Source organism: Salvelinus namaycush, chromosome 33 (assembly GCF_016432855.1).
Source record: "Salvelinus namaycush isolate Seneca chromosome 33, SaNama_1.0, whole genome shotgun sequence".
In the NCBI taxonomy this organism is placed as follows: domain Eukaryota; kingdom Metazoa; phylum Chordata; class Actinopteri; order Salmoniformes; family Salmonidae; genus Salvelinus; species Salvelinus namaycush.
In genome coordinates, this window is record NC_052339.1 from 11,952,535 (window position 1) to 11,969,947 (window position 17,413).

At 43.8% G+C, this 17,413-nt stretch overlaps 1 protein-coding gene across 1 annotated transcript in view; it reads left to right on the top strand.

Moving 5' to 3' along the window:
• LOC120027661 (MAGUK p55 subfamily member 7-like) overlaps positions 1-17,413 on the top strand; it is a 160,843-nt gene that overhangs the window by 37,461 nt on the left and 105,969 nt on the right. Inside the window, exon 3 of the mRNA XM_038972655.1 lies at positions 15,368-15,457. The gene's annotated coding sequence lies outside the window, so the exon portion shown is untranslated. The remainder of the gene's footprint in view (positions 1-15,367; positions 15,458-17,413) is intronic.

Sequence of the window (17,413 nt, forward strand, 5' to 3'; positions counted from 1 at the left end):
AGGAATTTAAAAAAAACTGAGTTTAAATGTATTTGGCTAAGGTGTATGTAAACTTCCAACTTCAACTGTATCTTTCTTATCAAATGTATACAGAGGTGCTTGTGGTACTTTCAAGACCAACTAGTTCTCCCAGTCTCATATCCGAATTAGATCTTCATTCAGGTTTCTCAAACGTCACATTTCGGAGTTTGTGTTTAAGTTTAAGCATCAACTCCATGGCTAAGGTAAGGGTTAAGGTTTGAGAGAATATTTTTGTTTTCTGCCTTAATTTAGTTTTGCTATCTGTGTCAGGCTATAAATGAGACCGATGATGTAACATCATGCACATATCTTTTCATACTCAATTGCTTTCATTCAGTAGCCATTGCAAAATAATTATCAGGTAGGTCATGTGTAGAAAAGGTGACATAGTGTTGATCACAATGTCATTGTATTATCCTCAATTTCTCAACTGTAGGCTAGCTAACAACTATCGCTAGATGGATATACAAAATTCTTCAAAAGAGGCAGTGCCAGCAGCTCTGCCGAAAGCCAATCCGGTGAGAAATTAAGATTTTACCAGTTCAAACAAATAAAAATTTGTTCCAGTTCAAACAATTTAAAATGTATGCTAATTAATCAACTATTAAGCTTTGAGTTATTGTAAATATGAGTTTAATAACAATACATGTCAAAACACAGCAGACAAGAATGAGGGAAAGAAGCTGGAGGCTGACAGGGCTGAGGGAGCATGTCTGATGGTTTAGTGATTAAAAAAGCGAGTAGATGTTTAAGCTGTCATATGCTGTGCAAATTTATGTCTTACTTTTGTTAGGCATAAATAAGTGATGTTCATGATATATTCAAGGGGCATGCCGTAAGAGAGACTTGTGTGCAAGGAAGAGATCTGCGAGCTGTATAAGTGAGAGAGAGCAAGCATGCCCGGAGAAAGAGGGACAAGAAACAGATCCAGAGCGAGGTGAACAGATCCAGAGAGGGAGGGACAACAAACAGATCCATCATTTTCTCTCTCGCTCTTCTCTTCTCTTCTCTCTCTTCTCTCTCTTCTCTCTCTCAAAATGTTATCCTAAAAGTATTTTGGATACATAGTACAGCCATGTTTGTGCCTTTTGTTGGTTTTGGATGGATGGGGGGACAGAGTGGACTTTATTTGGATAAAGTGTCTAACACAAACTATGAGACAGGTATACTTTTACCCAAGCTTGACCAAAAATAACCTTATTTTGATAGATTTTACACCCCGTTGTTACGCTAAAAAAGACCCCCCTTAACAGAGGCTTATCCCCCCTATTGATGAATCTGTAGTGACGTCCCTGAATCTGTTCACGTCTTATGATAATATTGGGCAAATTTAATACATTTTCAATACATTTAGTTGATTCCCTACCAAGTCCAATAAAGAAAATTACATTGTTGAATTCTGTTTTAATGCCTGAATTCCGTGAGGGCACTAATTATCATATTTGGACCAGAATGAGGCTCTCCACTACCTATTGTTCCTGCAGTGATGAATCACAATTTTCATTGAATGTTTTCATAATTTATTTGCAGGTTATCGGCAAACAGCCTTGGCCTACTGTACCAGTTGCCTGTGCAAATTAGGGCGCCAAAAGAACGGCTCTCTCACCGATGCGATTCAGTAGGCTACGCTGACTGACGAGACGAAAGTCACTCACTTAAGTGTCACTGTCAGGCAATCCCTGACATCCTAGGAAATGACACCTAGGAAATCCTTTGATTTACTACTCCCGATGTGATACCATGGACATCTAACCACGTTGCATAGTTTATGAATGGCAACGGGAAGTAGGAGGATGTTATTATTTTTATTGACCAGTCTGAGATATGGCTTTTTCTTTGCAACTCTGCCTAGGAGGCCAGCAACCCGGAGTCACCTCTTCACTGTTGACGTTGAGACTGGTGTTTTGCGGGTACAACTCACTCCTCATGCCAAAAAGAGGCATATGGGTTGTCTCTCTGTTCTCTCTGTCCTCCCATGTCAGAAAGGGAGGTACATTCCAAGGCGTTATCAAGGCATTTTAAAGCGGTAAAAAGTGAGCTCAAGTGTTATACAGACTCCTCCTAATCCCAGAGTGGAGGTGGTGGGAGTTTCAGGGAGTTTGTGCTTTGAAGCCTCAAGGGAACCAACCATTCCACAGCCAGCCGGTCTCTGTTACTAAACTCATCCTTCTCATCGCCTCCTGCTCTCCGTCCGTACAGTGTTTTAGATTCACCCACCTGAATCCAGGATCATAAATCAGATTTATTTTAAATCAATTGCTTCTTAGCGGTTGTATTTTATACTCCTTCACGTCTAATCTCTCCCTTGGTTCACATTTCACAGGCAAGGCAACAATTAGATGAGAGGATAGCTGAGGGTGGAAAATACACCGACAGACAGAATCCACTACGGCCTGCTTGGCGGGGACTGTATATTATTGTGTCTGAGGAATGTTGAGAAAAAGGGGTGTGTGTGTGCGTAGTTGTGTGTAAGAGAGAGAGAGAGAGTGTGTAATGTGTGTGTAATGATTATTATGTGAATCTCTTCTGCGTGGCTGGCTCATTTGGGTCAGTCGTTGTGATTAACAGGGAGGGGTGTGAGGGAGATGACAGGTGCTGATGCTCAGGGCTTACTCATTTGTTTTTGGTTTCACAGACAATGGGGGCCTTTATTGCCAGACGGGACACACTCACTGCACAGACTACTGTGCATGCAGTCTCATAAGGGTCATTCCACCTCTCAAAAAGCACAAGAAAGAGGATTTCAACACTCACCATCTCAGATTGTTTTGAAATAGTAAAAACAAACAAGATTAGCATTCCTGCAACATTATTTTGTTGAAATATAATTTCTCAGCAATTAAGCTAATTGATTTCACCCAAATTGGCCATTTTAAATGATATAATACTCAATAAATGTGACACTGGTCAAATGATATAATGTTGTATAATAGGACCTATATAATAGGCAGTGTCATAGGAAGGCCCATAAAGTTGTCAGAGACTTCAGTCACCAAAGTCATAGACTGTTTTCTCTGCTACCGCATGGCAAGCGGTACCGGAGCGCCAAGTCTAGGACCAAAAGGCTCCTTAACAGCTTCTACCCCCAAGCCATAAGACTGCTGAACAATTAATCAAATGGCCACCGGACTATTAAATCCCCCCCCCCCCCCCCCCCCTTTTTGTTTTGTACACCGCTGTTACTCACTGTTTATTATCTATGCATAGTCACTTCACCCCTACCTACAAATGACATCTAACCTGTACCCCTGCACACTGACTCGGTACCCACTGTATACAGCCTTGTTATGTTATTGTGTTACTTTTTAATTATTTTTTACTTTTAGTTGTCTTAACTCTCTTGAACTGCACTGTTGGTTAAGGGCTTGTAAGTAAGAATTTCACAGTAAGGTCTACACTTGTTGTATTAAGCGCATGTGACAAAGTTTGATTTGTAGGAATTTTTATATTATCTGTTTCTAACTACAGAAATTATTTTTAGAACAACCTGAGTTGTTGGGTGTGACAGATCTCTGAAATGGCATAGAAACGACCCATAAACCAATTTGTGGGAATCTATACGGGAGCATGACATTGTTTGTTAGCAATGTTCTCCATAAAAAAACAAAGGAATTAAGTAACAATAGTGCTGAACCTTTTCAAAGGAAACTGAGTAACTAGTTAACTTTATTTGGATCTTTGTTTCATCCAGTGTCACATTGGCACAATGATGAGGAAACTGGAAAGTCCCTTGATGTCCATTTTCACGCTGAGAGACAGTGGACCCTTACTCGTAGCCTGTGAGTGGTACACACTGTGTAATGGGGTGACTCATGGAGTGCCGGGGTGCATAGACCCAGTCTCCCCTGCCCCTCCTGCCCTCTGCTGGTCCTTGTAAATTAAAGTCATTGGCCTGGCCTCTCCTCATCTCAGGTCCATGGCGCTTGCTGCCCAGTAATCAGTGAATGATGATGAATCTTCAGCAGGTCCATGGCCAGTTTTCTCTCCCTCGCAGCAGGAATGTTTTAATTGGTCTGGCTGGGGGACTTTTTAGAGACTTGTTGATGAATGAAACTTGTTCATTTATTTGCCTTTTTGTTGTTTCTACCTTTTCCCTGATAAGCCTCGTGTGTTTTCCCCCCACTGTTTGTTTGCTCTATAACCTATTAGTTCATATGCCTTGTGACCGTGATACAGAGGCCTAATGGCCGCGACAATAAGAAGACACGTTTGTTTCATCACATCTAGCTACATATTGTACTTCCATCCTCTCGGGCCAGGGGCACAATGTCGTAATTATTGGTTGGATCACAATCGCCCTTATATTCATTGGCCAATACGAAGAATGAAGTTAAACCAGAAGTCCAAATCCGTGTCTCCATCCATGACTAATTTATAAAAGGGTCAATTTTAGCTAGCTAGCTAGCCACCAGAGGACAACAACACAACGAGATACAACAATAAAAAATGTTCCTGTCAAGTGACATATGCTCTTGACGCAATTGGATAGGAGTGACGCCAAAGCCAAACTGGCTTCCCTTAACCCTTTTTTTTGGTGCGTCAGGACCATTTTACAGTTGAGCTCGCTCAGTTTAGCTCAATGCTGATTGGCTATTATTAGAAAAAAAATTTTCATCAAGGTAGGCCAAACGCTTGCCACATCCCTTGCATTCAATGCTACGGGCGGCAACAATGACATACTCTTTTGGACCAGGCAGCATCAGATAGATGGCCTACAAATACAGAGACAGAGGGGCGGGGCGCTGTTTCGCTTGCTCAGATGCTCTCTCCGGTGGGATACAGTCAGCCTCTTGCGAATTGAAGTAAAGGATGAAACAGAGAGACGAAAAATAAATTATGTTAAAAATGTTTTCTTGGTAAAAAAAATTAGGAAGCCTGGCTTCCCTTGGCAGCCATGAATACACGCCACTGGTCAAATTGGGTGTCAAATGAAAGATAATAGTCAATAAAACATTATTTTTTATTAAGGCGTATATGTTTTTCAACTGTTTTCCTTCCTAAAAATGTTGAATAATCAAAGGCTTTGATTTCTGGTCATATAGATGGAAATCCACTTCACTTACTGTAGTTCAATAACCAACATAGATGTATTCAAACTCATGGGGCCATGTCATAGCTGACACTCCATTCATTCTTTCCACAGACATCTTTGAATCTTAATTCAGTGCAGATATTTAAGTGTTTTTGGAAGCAGTGGACACATAAAAACTATTATTCTGGTACCAAACTTTGCACCTGCACAGTTCTTCAAGTAAATGTGTTTTTGTGAAATGTTCTGTGTTAAAAGTAGTCCTTGTGCGTAGAGTTGTGTGGTTTTGTTAACTTTGAAGTCAATGTTTTTTGTTTGACATGCAGTACCAGTCAAAAGTTTGGACACAACTATTCAGGGTTTCTTTATTTGTACTATTTTCTACATTGTAGAATAATAGTTAATACATCAACACTATGAAATAACACATGGAATCATGTAGTAACCCAAAAAAGTGTAATAGAAATCAAAATATATTTTAGATTCTTCAAAGTAGCCACCCTTTGCCTTGATGACAGCTTTGCACACTCTTGGCATTCTCTCAACCATCTTCGTTAGGTAGTCACCTGGAATTAATTTCAATTAACAGGTGTGCTTTAAAAAAAGTTAATTTGTGGAATTTCTTTCCTTAATGCATTTGAGCCAATCAGTTGTGTTGTGACATGGTAGGGGTGGTATACAGAAGATAGCCCTATTTGGTAAAAGACCAAGTCCATATTATGGCAAGAACAGCTCAAATAAGCAAAGAGAAACGACAGTCCGTCATTATTTTAAGACATGAAGGTCAGTCAATGCAGAAAATGTCAAGACCTTTGAAGGTTTCTTCAAGTGGAGTCGCAAAAAACATCAAGGGCTATGATGAAACTGACTCTCATGAGGACCACCACAGGAAAGGAAGTCCCAGAGTTACCTATGCTGCATAGAAGGTCATTAGTTACCAGCCTCAGAAATTGAAGCCCAAATAAATGCTTCACTGTAACAGACACATCTCAACATCAACTGTTCAGAAGAGACTGTATGAATCAGGCCTTCATGGTCGAATTGCTGCAAAGAAACCACTACTAAAGGACACCAATACGAAGGCCTGATGTAGAAAATTGTAAAAATAAAGAAAAACCCTTGAATGAGTAGGTGTCCAAACTTTTGGCTGGTATTGCTGGCCTACATTTTAATGTGAAAAATCTGAGCCAGAACCTAATAACGTTACCATGGAATTGCGCCAAAGCAACAAGAAAATGCTGCTCTGCCTGCCGGTCATTTTATTGAAAATTCCACAAAAGCCTACGTAGCTGTTGTCATCTCACACAGTTATTGTGATGCAATGTGGCTTCTTGTCTGATCTTGCGTGGACGCTTGGAATTTGAACCACCACCACATTATCCTCAGCTTTTTCTTTCTCAATTGAGTCGTTCCATGTTATTTAAGCAAGCCATGACACCCATCTCAGATTGTTCTGAAATCGTTTATTAGTAATAAGTACGATTTGGCAATCCTGAAATGTTACCTTGTTGAAATTTCATTTAATCTAAGAGAAATTAAGCTAATTGATTGCACCCAAATTGGCCATTTTAATCAATAGGATTCAGATAATTTTCAATGAATATTGTACCCAACATCCAATTTGGAGTAAACTTCTTCCTACCAATGAGTAAGACATGAAGAATCACCCAAAAATTGTCTTAAGCCACCCATGGACCCCCGCACCCCATGCCAATCCAACCCCAACAACCTGTATACAGGATCAGGAGTATGAAGCTGCGGCTTGGAGTATTGCTTCTCCATACTATGTTATGTATTCCCTGTGAATCTGGTGACGTTCCCCCCCTGTTCATAGAAATTATTAATTGTAATCACTTGCATTATTTACCATAAAGTAGTATGGAAGTACCATGTTTTGACCACTAATGTCACTGTTTCTGCTATACCGCCACTCTTTTATCCATTTTGCTGGTCTCTTGTGTATATTACATAGATCACAGCATTTCCTTTGCAACTTTGAGTAGATAACCAATAGATTTGGCTCATGATGAAAATAAATTGTGTGGTCATCCTCACAATTCAAGCCAGTCCTCCATGAAAGCAATTCAGTTTGTCATTCTTTTACGCTTAATCTCTGACAGGTTTAACCTTCTCCCATCTCCCTCAGCCCTCTAGGATTTCACCGCCTGAGTCAGAACCAGGGAGTCCCACTACTACCACTGTGCTTAGCTCCGTTTAGCTGTGCTCTGCTCCTCAGTGCAACCCGGCGCTAAAACTCAGGCTCTAAAAACAGCCAACGGCCTCATTGCACAAAGTGTTAATGTCCCATCTCTTTCTCTCCAGCCCTTCAGCAAGAGCAGGACCAGAGCTTATAATTGGAGGGTGCTAACTGGGGCCTTATTACGTATAGGGAAGCATTATTACGGCATTACAGGGCGCTTTTAGAGGGCTCATTGTCCCCTTTAGCAAAGTTAGAAATCGAATGAAAAAGCACTGGAAAGCCAAGGGATTGTTATGAGATTGTTATGAGAAACACCAGAATAAATACCCTGGCCTTACAGCTTGACCTTGAGGCCAGGCTGGGGGAGGTAACACACTGAGACTACTTTTGAGCAGAGACTTATGTGTCCTGGTCAAAAGTAGTGCACTATAGAGGGAATTTGGTGCCATTTGGGACAGAGATGCGGAGTCGTTGGGTGGAAAGGGGCTGGTTCATTGGCTGGCTAGGGAGTAGGTAGACCAGACTTGATTGATATGGAAGTCCACGCACAGACACACACACACACACACATATATATATATATATATACACATGCAAGCAGGTTTAACCAGGCTACCTAGAAGCCCACTGCAGCCAAACAGGTTGGCCTTTACATAAAGGCCAACTGATTAGGATGGTCTTCTCCTAATCATCTGCTTATTGGTATATTTGTGCATGATCTTCATTGGGGTTAATGAATCTTTGGGAGTGTACTGTAGACCTGGTCTACTTGTTTGTTAGGTTGCTGGTATGTTTGCTGTTCCTGGCAGTAGGCTAATATTGAACTTGGAGGGGGGAGGGATTAGGCTACTTGGGAGTGGTTCAGGCTTTTGCATATCAGATTCTGGGCCTCCTTTTGATTGTGTTATTAAAGTTCAGGGAAAAGTCAGTGTGTGCGTGCTAGCCTATCGTTTACAGTGTGCCAGGAAACGGACACATTCGGTGAGAAATTACAATCCTTGACTCCTTGCTCTTTGCAGTCAGGCATTGATAAAAATGGAAACGGTGACAGTAATAAAGTAATATTGGACAGCAAAGGGAATTATTCAGATCATAGGCCAAGGACAAAATGGCTGCATCCAAATGGCTCCCCATTTTCCATATGGTGCACTACCTTTGACCAGGACCCAAAGAGCTCTGGTCAAAAGGAGCGCACTATATAGGGAATAGGGTGCCATTTGGGATGCAGACAGAAAAGCACATTCCCATGGTCATCCTGAAGTCATCATGATGTTAAACAGTTTTTCACCCTTCCTTACCTTTCCCCCTATTCATTTAATCTCAAAGAATTCTCCTTGAACAGTTTTAATACGTCCTCCATTGGGGTTTACCGTAGTTTCTGAAAAACTGGGTTCTCCCTTTTGGGGCTGTGCGTCAGAGTATTGAGGATGCTCAATGGCTTGGAAACTTCCTGGTAGCATAAATAACAGTTAGTGGCTTTCGAGCCGTCCTCTGGCTAATTTAGATCCCGGCTGTAGCCGTGACAGACCGGGGGCTTTGGTCCCATTGACTTACAGTATATGAATTGTTCATGTAATCCATGGGTGGCATGGTACTGTACTGTATGTTGCTATGGTCCTCGAGGAAAGAGAAGATTTAGACTCTGGCTGGAACAGAGGGGGAGGCTATGCTCTCATAGACTCATATTCATATCGGTTGAATGTATTCAGTTGTGCAACTGACTAGGAACACTACATGACCAAAAGTATGTGGACACCTGCTCGTCTAACATATCATTCCAAAATGATAGGCATTACTATGGAGTTGGTACCCACTTTGCTGCTATAATAGCCTCCACTCTTCTGGGATGGCTTTCCACTAGATGTTGGAATATTGCTGCAGGGACTTGCTTCTATTCAGCCACACGAGCATTAGAGAGGTCGTGCACTGATGATGGGCGATTAGGCCTGGCTCGCAGTCGGCATTCCAATTCATCCCAAAGGTTTTCGATGGGGTTGAGGTCAGGGCTCTGTGCAGGCCAGTCAAGTTCTTCCACACCGATCTTGACAAACCATTTCTGTATAGACCTCACTTTGTGCACGGGAGCATTGTCATGCTGAAACAGGAAAGGGCCTTCCCCAAACTGTTGCCACAAAGTTGGAAGCACAGAATCGTTTACAATGTCATTGTATGCTGTAGCGGTAAGATTTCCCTTCACTGGAACTAAGGGGCCCAAACCATGAAAAACAGCCCCAGACCATTATTCCTCCTCCACCAAACATTTGGCTCTATGCATTGAGGCAGGTAGCGTTCTCCTGGCATCCACCAAACCCAGATTCATCCGTTGGACTTCCAGATGGTGAAGTGTGATTCACCACTCCAGAAAACGCGTTTCCACTGCTCCAGAGTCCAATGGCTGCGAGCTTTAGATCTCTCCAGCCGACGCTTGGCATTGATCATGGTGATCTTAGGCTTGCATGCGGCTGCTCGGGCATAGAAACCCATTTCATGAAGCTCCCAACGAACAGTTATTGTGCTGATATTGCTTCCAGAGGCAGTTTGGAACTCGGTAGTGAGTGTTGCAACCGAGGACTGACGGTTTTTACGCGCTGCAGCACTCTGCTGTCCCGTTCTGTGAGCTTGTGTGGCCAACCACTTCACGGCTGAGCCGTCGTTGCATCGACACGTTTCCACTTCACAATAACAGCGCTTACAGTTGACCGGGCAGCTCAAGCAGGGCAGAAAGTTGACGAACTGACATATGGGAAAAGTGGCATCCTATGACGGTGCCACGTTGAAAGTCACCGAGCTCTTCTGTAAGGCCATTCTACTGCCAATGTTTGTCTATGGAGATTGCATGGCTGTGTGCTCGGGTGACAGTTTGTTGCTATGGTTGTTATGGTTGTTGAGAAAAGGGAAGTTGTAGTTATTTTAAGTTTCTCTGGAGTTGAAGGAAGGTCTCAGACTCTCTTCTTCTCTGTATCAGTTGGTGTTATGTTGTTGTTTCAGCCCTTCAGAAAGGGAAGTTGTAGTTCAAGCTTCCCAATACAGAGATCTCAAACTGTCCTCTGTGGATGCATGATTCATCATGTGTTCTGTATTAAACCTTTGTGTGCGGTTGGGCTCAAAAGGTAGGGATTCCTTTTCCATTAAAGGTAATCAATTATCTGAACACTGTCACTGTGTGGGATGGTTCTGTCTTATCCTCATTGAAAACCATTAAAGGTCATCCATGGTAAAGAACTGGGCCTACTGCCTAGCTTTCCTCCAAATAGCTTTCTGACTTGGCTGGCTTACGTCATATGATCCGGGGGACGTCTGCTGGAAATTACCTGAGTTTCCATCTGAGCCACCTGTTAGAAAAACATTGAGGGAACAACAAAGAGAGCGATTGACTGAAGAAGTTCCACAACACTTTGACAGTTGTATTTCTCTGAGTAGACTTTATTTGACTGGCAGACAGACTCCAGTAACTGCCACAATGGGCCACTTTCACCCAGTTTATCAAACAACTAGGCCCATCTATCTGTTTGTCATTGCTAAGAAGCTTAATGGCTGGATTAGATGAAGCTACAAGTAGCCTGGTATTTGGTGGTACAATAAGAGACCCAAGAGGGGGCGGCCTTGTAATCCTGTCTACTTTAAAACCAAAATAAAGCTACTTATCTTTCTTTGAAGATGGTCCTAAAAGCTGTAACATGCGTCGTCACAGACAGGTAATAGTTGTTGTCTCTCTTTGTCTGAGCTGTTTGAACACCTGCATGTGGCTGCCCTGGCTTGCAGGTATACTACTGGCTGTCCTGGCTGGCAGGTATACTACTGGCTGTCCTGGCTGGCAGGTATACTACTGGCTGTCCTGGCTGGCAGGTATACTACTGGCTGTCCTGGCTAGCAGGTATACTACTGGCTGTCCTGGCTAGCAGGTATACTACTGGCTGTCCTGGCTGGCAGGTATACTACTGGCTGTCCTGGCTGGCATGTATACTACTGGCTGGCCTAGCTGGCAGGTATACTACTGGCTGTCCTGGCTGGCAGGTATACTGCTGGCTGTCCTGGCTGGCAGGTATACTACTGGCTGTCCTGGCTGGCAGGTATACTACTGGCTGTCCTGGCTGGCAGGTATACTACTGGCTGTCCTGGCTGGCAGGTATACTACTGGCTGTCCTAGCTGGCAGGTATACTACAGGCTGGCCTAGCTGGAAGGTATACTACAGGCTGGCCTAGCTGGCAGGTTTACTACTGGCTGTCCTGGCTGGCAGGTTTACTACTGGCTGCTCGCTCGCTCGCCCCTGGTCAAATGAGTGAACTGTCCTGATCCCTTCCTCACCAGCTGCTACACTAGTGGCTCCACCACAGACATGTGTATCTTCTTCGGGTGGTCATGTGTGTCTTTCTGTGCAACCGGACCTGGTGGCCCAAGCTGATCCTTTCCCTCTCCATCCCCTTTTGGGCCGTTGTTACTGATGGGTTCCGAGGGGGGTAACTGTCTTGGCTCCAGTTACCCCCCACGGTGGGGCTCCACTTCCCCATAGGAAGTGTCTGTTCCTGGGTTAGCTTACAGGGTGGAGAGGGTGAGGCTGACTGGGCCTAGGAGTCACCCCATGTTTATGCACTTGTTATCACGTGCCAGCGGACACATGAAAGGCTAAGTGTATTTGTGTGAACGTGCATGGTCTGTTGTGATGGGCTAGATAGTAGTACTTCTCGCTCCCTCGTTCTCGCTCCCTCGTTCTCGCGCTCGCTCGCGCTCCCTCGCTCGCTCGCTCGCCCTCTCTCCCTCCCTCGCCCTCTCTCTCACCCTCTCTCTCGCCCTCTCTCTCGTCCTCTCTCTCGCCCTCTCTCTCGCTCTCCCTCACATTCTCGCCCGCTCTCTCTCGCCCGCTCTCCCTCGCTCTCACCCGCTCTCTCGCTCTCCCTCGCTCTCAATTAAATTATCAAAACTATGAAATAACACATATGGAATCGAGTAGTAAACAAAAAAGTGTTAAACAAATCAAAATATATTTTATATTTGAGATTCTTCAAAGTAGCCACCCTTTGCCTTGATGACAGCTTTGCACACTCTTGGCATTCTCTCTTCACTATTATTCTACAATGTAGAAAATAGTAAAAATAAAGAAATACCCTTGAATGAGTAGGTGTCCAAACTTTTGACTGATACTATATTTCGCTTGATTTGGTAATGTAAATATATGTTTCCCATGCTAATAAAGCCCTTTGAATTGAATTAGAGAAAGACACAGATGCAGAGTGAGACACTTTTTTTTATTTTTTATTCTGGTCCCCCGTGGGAAACAAACCCACAACCCTGGCATTTCAAGTGCAATGCTCTACCAACTGAGCCACACAGAGAGAGAGAGCGAGAAAGACACATACAGAGAGAGCAAGAGAGACCATGTGTCCTACTGACTGTGTGACCTCTTCAGGTGAGGGCAGTGGAGATGGCCATGCTCTGCCGGGGGGTGTTATTGAATGACAATGTTCTATTGTCATTCAAAGCAGGCAAGGTGAAATGAGGCAGGCAGCCGGGCAAGGAAAGGACTGAGTGAGAGAAGCAAGGGGCTGAGAAGGGGGCCCATCTTGGCTTAGCTTTGTTCCACCTAGCTGGATGGTTAATGCCATCGAACGAATGACCAGAGATATTCACTCACTCACTCCCTATTCTCTGAAACTTTTAGGCCACTCATCCCTCCCTCCCCTCTCCTCCCTCTCCCCCTCTATCCTCCCGCTCTGCTTCCTCTCCCCCCTCTCTCCTCCTTCTGTCTCTTCTCGCTCTTTCTCCTTGTTCAGTCCATTCCCATGCATACAGTGCAGCTCTTTGTGGAGCTCTCACCCTTAATAGTACTGCTGGGTGAGTTGAGGTTACATTCCCCGCACTGCCGCATTCCACTGTTACCCCCCCACCCCACCACTTTTGCGTCAGGGGTTGCCTCTCTATGGCACTGACACAATATTCAATTGAATTAATGCACAGCTGCATGGCACGGAATGAGAGACTTATCCTGGGAAACCAGGTCCTGGATGGACAAAGTGGGGGTGAAAAAACACTTCAATTTATTACAAAAGCTCATTAAGGAGAAAGGTTCAATCTCACTGCTAGCTAGTACCAGACAGACAGGTCACATATCCAGGGTGGCTAAATAAAACCAAACCAGGCAGGAGAGGAGATCTCGGCTGCTTCTCTCTTCATAGACACCAATAGGAAGCTGAGTGATTTGGAGTCATAGCTTGATATTTAGCTGCATAGCTTCTCTCATTCTGGGAAAGGCAGCACAGGTATGAGTTGTAGGGAATGTTTTTCATTTTCACTCTGGTCTAGTATACGCTGGGCTACAGCCAATGAGATATATACATATACAGTTGAAGTCGGAAGTTTACATACACCATCGCCAAATACATTTAAACTCAGTTTTTCACAATTCCTGACATTTAATCCAAGTAAAGATTCCCTGTTTTAGGTCAGTTAGGATCACCGCTTTATTTTAAGAATGTGAAATGTCAGAATAATAGTAGAGAGAATAATTTATTCCAGCTTTTATTTCTTTCATCACATTCCCAGTGGGTCAGAAGTTCAATTAGTATTTGGTAGCATTGCCTTTTAAATTGTTTAACTTGAGTCAAACGTTTTGGGTAGCCTTCCACAACCTTCCCACAATAAGTTGGGTGAATTTTGGCCCATTCCTCCTGACAGAGCTGATGTAACTGAGTCAGGTTTGTAGGCCTCCTTGCTCGCACACACTTTTTCAGTTCTGCCCACAAATGTTCTATAGGATTGAGGTCAGGGCTTTGTGATGGCCACTCCAATACCTTGACTTTGTTGTCCTTAAGCCATTTTGACACAACTTTGGACGTATGCTTGGGGTCATTGTCCATTTGGAAGACCCATTTGCGACCAAGCTTTAACTTCCTGACTGATGTCTTGAGATGTTGTTTCAATATATCCACATAATTTCCTCCCTCATGATGCCATCTATTTTGTGAAGTGCACCTGTCCCTCCTGCAGCAAAGAACCCCCACAACATGACGCTGCCACCCCCGTGCTTCACGGTTGGGATGGTGTTCTTCGGCTTGCAAACCTCCTCCTTTTTCATACAAACATAACAATAGTCATTATGGCCAAACAGTTCTATTTTTGTTTCATCAGATCAGAGGACATTTCTCCAAAAAGTACGATCTTCGTCCCCATGTGCAGTTGTAAACCGTAGTCTGGCTTTTTATGGCGGTTTTGGAGCAGTGCTGTCTTCCTTGCTGAATGGCCTTTCAGGTTATGTTGATATAGGACTCGTTTTACTGTGGATATAGATACTTTTTTTACCTGTTAACTCCAGCATCTTCACAAGGTCCTTTGCTGCTGTTCTGATATTGATTTGCACTTTTCGCACCAAAGTACGTTCATCTCTAGGAGACAGAACGCGTCTCCTTCCTGAGCGGTATGACGGCTGCGTGGTCCCATGGTGTTTATACTTGCGTACTATTGTTTGTACAGATGAACGTGGTACCTTCAGGCGTTTGGAAATTGCTCCCAAGGATGACGCAGACTTGTGGAGGTCTACGAATTTCTTTTGAGGTCTTGGCTGATTTCTTTTGATTTTCCCATGATGTCAAGCAAAGAGGAACTGAGTTTGAAGATAGGCCTTGAAATACATCCACAGGTACACCTCCAACTGACTCAAATGATGCTTCAGAATCTTCTAAAGCCATGACATCATTTTCTGGAATTTTCCAAGCTGTTTAAAGGCACAGTCAACTTAGTGTATGAAAACTTCTGACCCACTGGAATTGTGATACAGTGAATTATAAGTGAAATAATCTGTCTGTAAACAATTGTTGGAAAAATGACTTGTGTCATGCACAAAGTAGATGTCCAAACCGATAGTTTGTGTGTAATATATATATACACACACACACAGTATACACCATTGGCGACAGCGCTGTATTGCTTCTATGTGCAGTCAGCCCCATCTAGTGGTGATCGGTGGTAAATGCATTGGAGGATATTTTTTGAATGAGCTTTGTATGAACGGTACTTCCTCAAAGATTTTTATCCTCTCTCTCATTTGTATACTGTGTGTAGAATTCTATGGTGACACTCCTTTTCCTTCTCTCTCTCTCTCTCCCTCCCTCCCTCACTCTGACAGACAGGCTCTAAGGTGGTACAGTGAAGGGGTGGAGCGTGATGAGCCTTCTGGCACACTAACTGAAAGAACCAGAGTAGCAGGTCTGATCAGGTGGGTTGCTGCTACGCTCTGTGGGTGTGCATGTCTGCCTGTTGGTGTGTCTGCTGCCCTTGTGTGTGTGTGTGTGTATGTGTACAGGAGAGAATGTTCTGGAAAACCCTTTATTGTGTCTGTTTATTTGTAGGTTAGTGTGTTTCTCCCTTCCTGTGACTTGCTTTCTTTTGTATATAAACTCAGCATAAAAATAAACGTCCCTTTTTCAGGACCCTGTCTTTCAAAGATAATTCGTAAAAATCCAAATTTCTTCACAGATCTTCATTGTAAAGGGCGTAAACATTGTTTCCCATGCTTGTTCAATCAACCATAAACAATTAAAGAACATGCACCTGTGGAACCGTTGTTAAGACAGAAAACAGCTTACAGACGGTAGGCAATTAAGGTCACAGTTATGAAAACATAGGACACTAAAGAGGCCTTTCTACTGACTCTGAAAAACACCAAAAGAAAGATGCCCAGGGTCCTTGCTCCTCTGTGTGAACGTGCCTCAGGCTTTCTGCAAGGAGACATGAGGACTGCAGATGTGGCCAGGGCAATAAATTGCAATGTCCGTACTGTGAGACGCATAAGACAGCGCTACAGGGAGACAGGACGGACAGCTGATCGTCCTCACAGTGGCAGACCACGTGTAAAAACACCTGCACAGGATCGGTACATCCGAACATCACACCTCCGGGACAGGTACAGGATGGCAACAACAACTGCCCGAGTTACACTAGGAACGCACAATCCTTCCATCAGTGCTCAGACTGTCCGCAATAGGCTGAGAGAGGCCCAAATTTTGTCTATGGGCACAAACCCACCGTCACAGGACCAGACAGGACTGGCAGAAAGTGCTCTTCACTGACGAGTTGCGGTTTTGTCTCACCAGGGGTGATGTTCGGATTCTCGTTTATCGTCGAAGGAATGAACGTTGGAGCGGGGTCGATTTGGAGGTGGAGGGTCCGTCATGGTCTGGGGCAGTGTGTTACAGCATCATCGGACTGAGCTTGTTTTCATTGCAGGCAATCTCAATGCTCTGCGTTACGGGGAAGACATCCTCCCTCATGTGGTACCCTTCCTGCAGGCTCATCCTGACATGACCCTCCAGCATGACAATGCCACCAGCCATACTGCTTGTTCTGTGTGTGATTTCCTGCAAGACAGGAATGTCAGGGTTCTGCCACGGCCAGCGAAGAGCCCGGATCTCAATCCCATTGAGCACGTCTGGGACCTGTTGGATCGGAGGGTGAGGTAGCATAGAGGCCTTGTCAGTATCGAAGAGGCCCTGTCATGGTAGCATAGAGGCCTTGTCAGTATCGAAGAGGCCCTGTCAAGGTAGCATAGAGGCCTTGTCAGTATCGAAGAGGCCCTGTCATGGTAGCATAGAGGCCTTGTCAGTATCGAAGAGGCCCTAAAGTTAAGAGGCCCCTTTTCAGGTTGCATAGAGGCCTTTACAGATCTCTCTCTCAATTCAATTGAAGGGCTGTATTGGCATGGGAAACATATGTTTACATTACAAAAGCAAGTGAAATAAACAATCAAAAAATGATCATCAGTAAACAACATTATACTCATAAATGTTCCAAATAGCATTCTAGTTTGATCTGTTTTTTTGTTAATTACTTGACACATTGGAAAGAACTATCTTTTTGTTTTCTCATGATTTGGTTGGGTCTTATTGTGTTGCTGTCCTGGGGCTCTGTGGGGTCTGTTTGTGTTTGTGAACAGAGCCCCAGGACCAGCTTGCTTAGGGGGCTCTTCTCCAGGTTCATCTCTCTGTAGGTGATGGCTTTGTTATGGAAGGTTTGGGAATCGCTTCCTTTTAGGTGGTTGTATAATTTAACGTCTCTTTTCTGGATTTTGATAATTAGTGGGTGTCAGTCCAATTCTGCTCTGCATGCATTATTTGGTGTTCTACGTTGTTCACTGAGGATAGTTTTGCAGAATTTCGCATGCGGAGTCTAAATT